Raw genomic sequence first — 10,277 nt, 5'->3', positions numbered from 1 at the left:
ACTGGCAGAGAGGTGAGTCATGGTCTTCTACCTGTCTTCACCTTGTTTAAATGTGTTGAAAATGTTTATTGTGTGACGGTTCAGGTATGATAGTAATGTGCAGCTTTAACACTATAGTGGTAAATAGGGCTTTAAATTTAGACATTTGTCTCACTTAGCAAATGAATAGGATTATTTTCCTTAAAAAATTATCTGTTTTATCTTAAATAAATAAATTATTTATTCTATTATTATGCTGCGCTAACATATTATTGTAAATAGGACTTTAAAGCAATCATTCTACTAAATAGGACCCTAAATGTAATCATTTATCTTAATGAATAAATAAATCATGAGGATTATTTTCTTAAAAAATGATCTTCATCCTAATAAGTAAATAAATAAATATATTATTTGTTCACTTAAATCATTATTTTTTATCTTAATAAATAAATTGTTTATCCAATTGGCTATGGGACACGAGCCGAGGAGTGATCGTCCTACGGCTAGCCGCCATGGATGAGGGTGTATAGTAATGAAAGGCTGAAACACCCTGTGACTCTATGGTTTACTACTGATGACGTGTCTCACTATTTAGGATGTCGTCGGGCTAAAGAGGGCTTTAATTTAGTCTGTACCCTTAGCCCTAAATAGCATTTTGTGCGTTCTCCATTCCTGAACCCTAAAACATAACCGCAGGTTTCCATTTCTAAGCCCTAAACATAACCATGTATCTAGCTCTGGTGGTGGGAGCCCTAAACCTAACCCTAAAACCTAACCCTAAACTTAACCCTAATTTTTAGAACCCTACACCTAACTCTCAGCCCTAAACATAACCGTGTTTCTAGCCCTAGGGTTTAGAGCCCTAAGCCTAACCCTAAAACTTAACCGTTAGCCCTAACCCTAATTCCCAGCCCTAAACATAACCGGAGATTTAAAGCACGTTCGTAACCCTAATTTTTCGAACCGTAAACCTAATTTTTAGCCCTAAACATAACCTTAGGCGTCGTCTGAGGTCGGAACCCTAATTTAGACCGACCTCCAACTCTAGAAGAGCGCTTTAAGCTCGTAACTCTAAATAGGCGATGTTTTTTCGTTCGTCGTGACGGTGGTGGCCGAAAACGAGGCCCGAGTGGCAGGCCCGTGCACAACGTTGGTTCTGGTTCACTCCCGGAGCCACGGTCTTTTCCCCTAACCTAACCCAGCCAGTGCCGCCCTCGGACACCTTGTTGGAAGCCATCTCCACGTGGCGCGTGATCCTGGTGGGCAGAGGTTAAAAAACTTTAACTGTTAACCTCAATAAAATAAACACAACGTAATGTCTTGATATAGACACCCACCGAGGCACCCCATTAGTTGGGGGCGACAGTTTCGATGCTCATTCATGAGCGCGTGCTGTAGCGATCGGGCCGAATGACACGGGCGATCCGTGCTCTATGGGCGGCCGAACAGAAAGGCGCCGGGGCGTAAGCGCGAGGGATATAAGAGGGACGGGAAGCGTAAGCGCATCGTAGTCTCAAGGGTCATGGGTTACGTTTCCGGAGCACGGTTTGGGATTAGCCCGAATCTAGCGTAGGGGTCTGCCGCCCTCGACGCAGGATACCGAGGAGAAAGGCCAAGAATGACCCATGACTTTTCTCGTGCCACCCTCAGAGGTCTGGTCCACCCTGAAGGGAACGGCGATCGTTAGCTTAGGCTCTGGTTGCGTGCCTCGACCACCGAGCAGATGCCCGCTTCGTATTGCCCTTAATAGATCTCCGCTGGCCTTGTAGCGACCCTAAAATAGGCGCCCGCCGGCCCAATCTTACCCCGTTCAGAGCGTTAAAGCTCAGGCATGAATACGGAGATTCAAGAAATAGGCGTCGTAGGTTATTAGGCCTAAAATTAATTTAATTAAAATAACTTAATTAATTTTCTAAATAGGTTAATAATCACGGATTAGATTTAAAATAAGGGGGAGATGGTAACTACGCTCCATCCTGCTAAAATAATGTTTGGACCGGAAACTTAGGCCTGAACTTTAAATTAGAGGCGTTTATTAGCTATTTTAATTTAAATTAGTAAACTCTTATCTTAGCAGCGATCCAAAATCTCTTTAAATTCCACTTTAGACGGGCTTTGACCCATTTCCAACCAGTTAAATGGTGTTTAAGGGGTTTTAGACCTATAATTTGCATAACTCCGCCCATAAAGTCAATTTTGGAGTACATTTTAACTAATAACTCCAGAAGGACAAAAGATAGAGAAAAAGCGTTTTTTGCGGCGTGTTAGACATAATAAAATATATAAACTACAATATAAAGTGAAAATTCACCCTCGGTGAGAAAATTAGGCCGACTAAGGATCTGGACTGGCCTCCCACTGAAAAAAGCTTAACTTGGCTGGGAATTATACTGTCTTTTTGAGAGATTTTTCCTAGAGGGCTACCCAGTAGAAGCTTGTTGACCTGGTTCGGGGTCATCCGCTGGGATCTGTGGGCTCAACATATGCTTCGCAGGGCACAGCACTCTGCCCGTGTGGTCCCGGAAACCTGGCGGTGTTAACAAAAAGGGCCACTGGCAGAGAGGTGAGTCATGGTCTTCTACCTGTCTTCACCTTGTTTAAATGTGTTGAAAATGTTTATTGTGTGACGGTTCAGGTATGATAGTAATGTGCAGCTTTAACACTATAGTGGTAAATAGGGCTTTAAATTTAGACATTTGTCTCACTTAGCAAATGAATAGGATTATTTTCCTTAAAAAATTATCTGTTTTATCTTAAATAAATAAATTATTTATTCTATTATTATGCTGCGCTAACATATTATTGTAAATAGGACTTTAAAGCAATCATTCTACTAAATAGGACCCTAAATGTAATCATTTATCTTAATGAATAAATAAATCATGAGGATTATTTTCTTAAAAAATGATCTTCATCCTAATAAGTAAATAAATAAATATATTATTTGTTCACTTAAATCATTATTTTTTATCTTAATAAATAAATTGTTTATCCAATTGGCTATGGGACACGAGCCGAGGAGTGATCGTCCTACGGCTAGCCGCCATGGATGAGGGTGTATAGTAATGAAAGGCTGAAACACCCTGTGACTCTATGGTTTACTACTGATGACGTGTCTCACTATTTAGGATGTCGTCGGGCTAAAGAGGGCTTTAATTTAGTCTGTACCCTTAGCCCTAAATAGCATTTTGTGCGTTCTCCATTCCTGAACCCTAAAACATAACCGCAGGTTTCCATTTCTAAGCCCTAAACATAACCATGTATCTAGCTCTGGTGGTGGGAGCCCTAAACCTAACCCTAAAACCTAACCCTAAACTTAACCCTAATTTTTAGAACCCTACACCTAACTCTCAGCCCTAAACATAACCGTGTTTCTAGCCCTAGGGTTTAGAGCCCTAAGCCTAACCCTAAAACTTAACCGTTAGCCCTAACCCTAATTCCCAGCCCTAAACATAACCGGAGATTTAAAGCACGTTCGTAACCCTAATTTTTCGAACCGTAAACCTAATTTTTAGCCCTAAACATAACCTTAGGCGTCGTCTGAGGTCGGAACCCTAATTTAGACCGACCTCCAACTCTAGAAGAGCGCTTTAAGCTCGTAACTCTAAATAGGCGATGTTTTTTCGTTCGTCGTGACGGTGGTGGCCGAAAACGAGGCCCGAGTGGCAGGCCCGTGCACAACGTTGGTTCTGGTTCACTCCCGGAGCCACGGTCTTTTCCCCTAACCTAACCCTAACCACGGTCTTTTCCCCTAACCTAACCCTAACCCTAATCCCTAACCCTAACCCTAAACCCCAACCCTAACCCTTTCCCTTGTCTCCCTATTCAAATTGTGCAGGTTAAGACCCTGTGATGGGGGAGTCATTGTATACTTTCAAAAACCTAACCCTAACCCTGACCTGTAAAATAAATAATTAAATTAGTAAATAAATCAATAAATACAACATCATCTGATTAAAAGAAATAGGGGGAAAGAGATTCTTGGTTGTGCCTGTGCACCAAAAATCCATTTGGATATTTTTTAAGTTCTAAAACCTAACCCCTAACCCTAACCCGAGTCATTGTATACTTTCAAAAACCTAACCCTAAACCCTAACCCTGAAACCATTTGCAATCCACCCAATAGGGGGGTGCACTTTCGCATTTATCCCCTTATACCTAACCTAACCCTAACCCTAGTATATATAGATGTCAATTTTGTACATAAACCCATAGGAAAATAATGTGCAATACCGTATCTCGACTGGTGGTGGCACTATCGAGCTGAAACGTGCAATCGACTCCCCGCCCTCTAAATAGTGTGTATATACCGAATTTCAGCCTCCTAGGACCTATAGAAACGAAGTGCACCCCACCCAATAGGACCTCGAACTCCAGAAGAGCGTTTTACGCTCATAACTCTAAATAGGCGATGTTTTTTCGTTCGCCGTGATGGTGGTGGCCGAAAACGAGGCCCGAGTGCCAGGCCCGTGCACAATGTGGTTTCTGGGTCACTCCCAGAACTACGGTCTTTTCCCCTAACCTAACCGCTTAGAGTTAGGGTTGGTGTAGGGTTAGGATTAGGGTAGGGTTAGGTTTAGGGTTAGGGTTGGGCATTTAGGGTTAGGTGAAGAGTTGGGGTTAGGGTAGGGCGGTTAGGGTTGGGTGTTTAGGGTTAGGGTTGGGGTTAGGAATTAGGATTAGGATTAGGTGTAGAGGGTTAGGGTTGGGGTTAGGTGTAGCGGGTTAGGGTTGGGGGTAGGGGTTTAGTTTTATGGGAAAAGACCGTAGTTCTGGGAATGACCCAGAAACCACGTTGTGCTTGGGCCTGCCACACAGGTCTTATTTTCGGCCATCACCATCACGGCGAACAAAAAAACATTGCTATTTAGAGGGTTAGTTGGGCGTTTAGGGTTGGGAGTTAGGCGTAGGGTTGGTGTTGGGCATTTAGGGTTAGGCGTTTAGGGTTACGGTTGGGTGTGTACTAGGGTTGCCACCTTCAATACAGAAAAATAAGGGACGCCTGCCGCAGCGGGGGCCACAATGACCACTGTCCCGATGGCGTGCCAGTGGTGGTATATCATAACTTAAAACATGTATTCATAAAAATATTAAGATTGATACCAATGGACATTATAATAAGATATCTGCTATTGAAATCGATGTGAACAGATGCACTCAGACTCTCACTATCACAACTTAAGTGGTCATATTGAATACACAGCTATGACAATAATAAATATGCACCAACAAAGTGTGACTGAGAACACAAAAAATAAGCTTTTGGAGGAACTTGTGAGATGTGAACCATATTTTATTAACTTATTATTAAATGAACAGATCCATAACTTCGTAATTATAACTTGCAAACTTGCAAAAGATCTTCCATAAACATAATAACATCAGTGGATGTATATCAGTGTATCAGTGAATATCAGTGGACCAGAAGTAGTAGTGTGCAGTATTGGAGCATGTCAGGCCTACTTTCTTTTATAAGTGTACTTCCTGTCACTCTGTGCAGCACTGAGAAGCCGTTTGTCTTTCAAACAGCTACAGTAAAACTCTGAACAGGACTGCTCAAAGTTAAAAGTGATCAAGAGCTCACTCCTAATGAGCTCCACAGAGCACCTGTTCCTGCTGTCACTCCATTTGTTGGCCATTCTAGAAAAGAACCTTTCCACATAACCAGTGGATGCTGGGATGCTTAAGATGTGGCTGATGATGGACAGCATGTTAGGCAGGTTAGCTACTTGAAAGAGACGTCTCACGTCTGTACTTCTGCATCCGCTTTCGTTTCAGCTCTGAAACTTTCAGAGCTGGACACGGGGTGTGGGGGGTGGGGTGGTATCTGGAGATGCCATCGTTTCATATGGATTTTCTGTCACTCTGACTCTGTCAAAAGAACCGGCGAGGCAGCGTCCCGCCCTCCTCTGACTCTGATTGGCCGTGATTCAAAACCACAATGAAAAACCTCCCCATACCAAAGAACACACAGCCTTCTAAACTGAACTGCCCCCAAAAAAATGGCCCTCAAATCTCTCAGAAACAACCAGAGCATCGTAATCAAGCCAGCAGATAAAGTCAATGGGGTAGTGATAATGGATAGACCAAAATATGTCCAGGAAGCCTTAAGACAACTAAATAACCCACAGTACTACAAAAAATTGTCCCAGCCAATATACAAGGAATCACTGCCAATCATCCAAAGTAAAAGAGAGGGGATCAGACCATAAATAAAATCAGACCATAAAAGAGAAGGGTTTCATAAACCAAAAACAAGCAAAATACCTAATGGGGGAACCCATACCCAGACCTAGGCAACTCTACCTCCTACCAAAAATCCATAAACCTCAGACCACTTAGCCCATACCCTCAACACCACCAGGCTGCCCCATTGTCTCAGACTGTGAGAGTGAAAGCTACAGGACAACAGAGATCCTGGACTACCATTTGAATCCCCTCTCTACCAAACATGACAGCTACATACAGGACACTTATGACTTTATAAACAAAGTAAAAACCATCACACTAAAACCCAACCACTCTCAACAACCATCACAACTCCGTAAAATTAACCGATTCAATGGTTGACTTTTTGGACACAACTACCTATAAAGGTAACAACTTCATTGCCAAGGGGACACTGGACATCAAAGTATTTTTTAAGGAGACCGACAGCCATGCACTACTACACAGGGACAGCCACCACCCCAAACACACTTTTAAGGGAATTGTTAAGGCACAAATAATCCGAACAAAAACAATATGTTCTAATATGTTCCGATTCTAAAACAATAGAATTTGCACAGAAGAGCATGATTTTCAAAAGGCTAAAACGATTTTGTTCAAGGCACTCCGAAAGAGGGGTTATACTAGAGGCTTCCTCGACTCAATCTACACCGACTGGAAAAAGGACCTCGCACACCCCTCGACCCAAATGGAGGACAATGACGGGAAAGTCGTCATTCCACTGACACTCAAACTTCCTTAATACAACCTCAACTTAAGCAGAACTCTAAAATGCAACTTCCATACCATATTCAAGGATGACAAATCATCCTTTAGGGTTCATGTGCTAACAGCTTTTATCAAAAAACCCAACCTACAAAATGTATTATATTAGCTTCAAATTTTCCTCATTGCATTTTAAATTTCTTAGAAAATAGTACAGCTAGCAGTTTTCTAGAAAAAATACTCAAGTAATATTAACAATAGTAACAAAATAATAGTGGTAACAATAACAAAAAAAATAAGAGAGGGTTAGGGTTAGGAAAAGTAGGAAAGGGAAACCTAGCAAAATGCTATAGAGAATAAATAAATAGATTACACAACCCTAAAAGTTCAAACATCCTCATTATCTCAACCCAAAAAAACAAATTTCACACCTGCCCAACCTAGTCACCAAACGATGGTGGGGGAGGATGGGTAGGTGAGCAGTAATATGCCCAGTCAGGCATAGGAAGTTGACCTGCTCAGTCCAGTGGTTCTCTCCCACTCTGCTCTCCTTCACGTCCACTCTCATCTTATAGGAGCAAATGGTAGACATTTAATAAATAAATAAATAATCAAATAGATAAAATAGATAGATAAATAGTTAAATAAATACAGAATAGATACCTTAGAAATAAAAAATACTTCTGACTGGACATGGGACACAAGCTGAGGACTGATCAACCTGCTGCTGGCAGTTTTTTAATAAAAAAAAAAAAAACTCGGACAGACAGATACAGGGACACGTTTCCTAGCCAGTAGGGGTCACTATTTACTCAGAATAATGATGCAGAGCTTGTACTGTAATGATCTGGAATGACCATAATTTATAAAACTTGAGCCATTTGGCAGTTGAACCATTTATCACCCTGGCCAACATAAAGGGATCAGTTCTTTAGTGACTGGGGTGATAATATTGTGCGATTTTATGTCACAATGGATCTGCTATAGTGGTGAAACTCGTATTGCTGATTTTACATTTATCGGCCACCATGATTGTGGTCTTTAATACACACTTTGTAAATGGGTGGACTGTTCCTTCAACTCACCTAACTGGCTATGGGATCAGTTTCAAGAAGCTTTTATTGTCATTTCAACCATAGCTGTTGCAGTACACAGTGACATGAGACAATGTTTCTCCAGGATCAGGGTGCTACATAAAACAAAGACATGGCTAAGGACTTGTAAGTAGTCCTAGCCTCATAAAGTACAACTGTGCAACCTGGTGCAAACAGTGCAGGACAAGACAAACAAGACAGACAACACAGTACAGGACAAAAGACAGTGTAGACAAAAAGTTACAAGACAATACAAAAAATACAATACACAAAAGACAATAAACAGTAACAGAAACCAGTGTAAATACTGTATGTGAATACTGAATGTTCAAACAATATTTCGTGCAGTAACATTAGACTGAACACAGTTTCTTAGCAGCAGGTCCTTTGGATAATATATAGAATTGTGCAAAAAGCAGCAAATGACTGAAATATTGTATAGTATGTGCAAAATGGCTGAGATATTGTACAATATGTGCAAAAACGGCTGAAATGTTGGACAGTTTGTGCAAAACTAAAAAATAAAAATGTACAGTCATCATTATGTTATTTATATAAATATGACAGGTTACACAGGTGCATACAGATATTTTGTATAAAGAGCCAGGACAAGAACATTCATATTTTAAGTTCAAAAAATGGTCAAAGCAAACTAAAAAGTTCCGTAATCCAAAGATGGAAGGCACAGAAAAATCCACAGGATGAATTTAAAGCAGAACAAAAAAAGACGAGACAATATAGGAGCATACAAAGGGTAAGAAATTCCAGACAACAACAGCTCAGAACTTACTAAAGCAACAGACAAAATGTGATTTCACAAAGCAGCCATATTTGTACATATATATTTACATATTGTATATTAAAGAAAATGAGCATGGTAACTGAAGAAAACGGCTGAAGTTTGGGGTTACGATGCCCCCTGGCTGTCTAGAATGGGATTGCCTGGGCTGGATTTTACAATTCATTTGTGCCTCTGCCAGTACTAATTTGCAAGCATGACCTGAACTTGTGTTCTAAAATGACATGATCTGAATTTTTTTTTAAAAACGGAGCCATTTAATTTTTATGTTTTGTTTTCTTTTTAAATGTAAATCACATAGTTAATGTAGAATCAACATAAACTAAGTATAAATAAATATTAAACATCGGTATATTTCAATTTAGCTTAAGAAGCATATTTTTTACTCGTTACACTGGTTTTCTCATTAACCACAGACTGAAAGACATTTCTTATATGCACTGAAATAATATCATATAATTAACACAATTAATAACAAAAACAAGCACCAGCTGAATGACAAACCCATCAAAGCTTAAAAATGACTTTAGAAAGTAGTCATTTTTAGTATAATTTACTAATATAAACAAAATTTACAACCAAAAATGTATTCCATGTTCCAATGCCAACTGATTTTCAAACAGGTATAATAATAGCAAATGCAAAAGAAAAAAGGAAAGATTCTGCAGACAGTTCAGAGTCTTAGAAGTCTTTCATTCCATTCCTTAAATTCAGCAATGAGCACCGCACTCCTTAATTATAGACTGTTGAGGCCCCATAGTTAAATAATTGGTAGGATGTTTAGCTCCAAGGTGCAAACAGTAAAATACTTTTGTTTTCTCCATAAATCCATTGGGCAACGTTTTAAAGTGAAACTTTACTCCAAGAACTCTCAATTTTGATGGTACAAATATACCTGGATAGTTGAATGTCTATCCACCATTTAAAATCCAGTCAGTAACACAAATAAGTTTTGAATGTTTTTTCTTTGAAAAATCCCTTGAACAGAACATGAGAAAATTGTAAATGGCTCAAAAGATTAATGGTTAAGCTTGTGAAAGTTAATCTGCAGGTTAAACTGTAGCTGTGTTAAATTACATTGTTTAAAACAGACACTCTTCCTTCTGTGAAAAAGATACTTACAGTATGTTCATGTTGATTGTTAATCTATTCCATTTTATTATCAGTTTTATGATAAAAGTCTGCAGTCTTTATCATTAAAATGTAGACTGGTGTCCATGAGAAACCTTGTGCAGCAATTATTTAAGCATTAAAATGTTTGTCTTCACCATGCAAACAAATAGACACACACACACACACACACACACACACACACACACACACTGTTGTAGGTCTGTCAGAACTTAGATTATTTTGTGAACACATTACATGTTCTATAATTTCTATCCAATTAAGAAATTTGGAATTTAAGATTAATTGAAAAGTCCATAGAATTCTTAGCTAAATAATGTATTAATATTTTAGTTAAT

The sequence above is a fragment of the Tachysurus vachellii genome, chromosome 25, assembly GCF_030014155.1.
Source record: "Tachysurus vachellii isolate PV-2020 chromosome 25, HZAU_Pvac_v1, whole genome shotgun sequence".
Lineage (NCBI taxonomy): Eukaryota > Metazoa > Chordata > Actinopteri > Siluriformes > Bagridae > Tachysurus > Tachysurus vachellii.
This window is presented reverse-complemented; position numbering follows the sequence as displayed.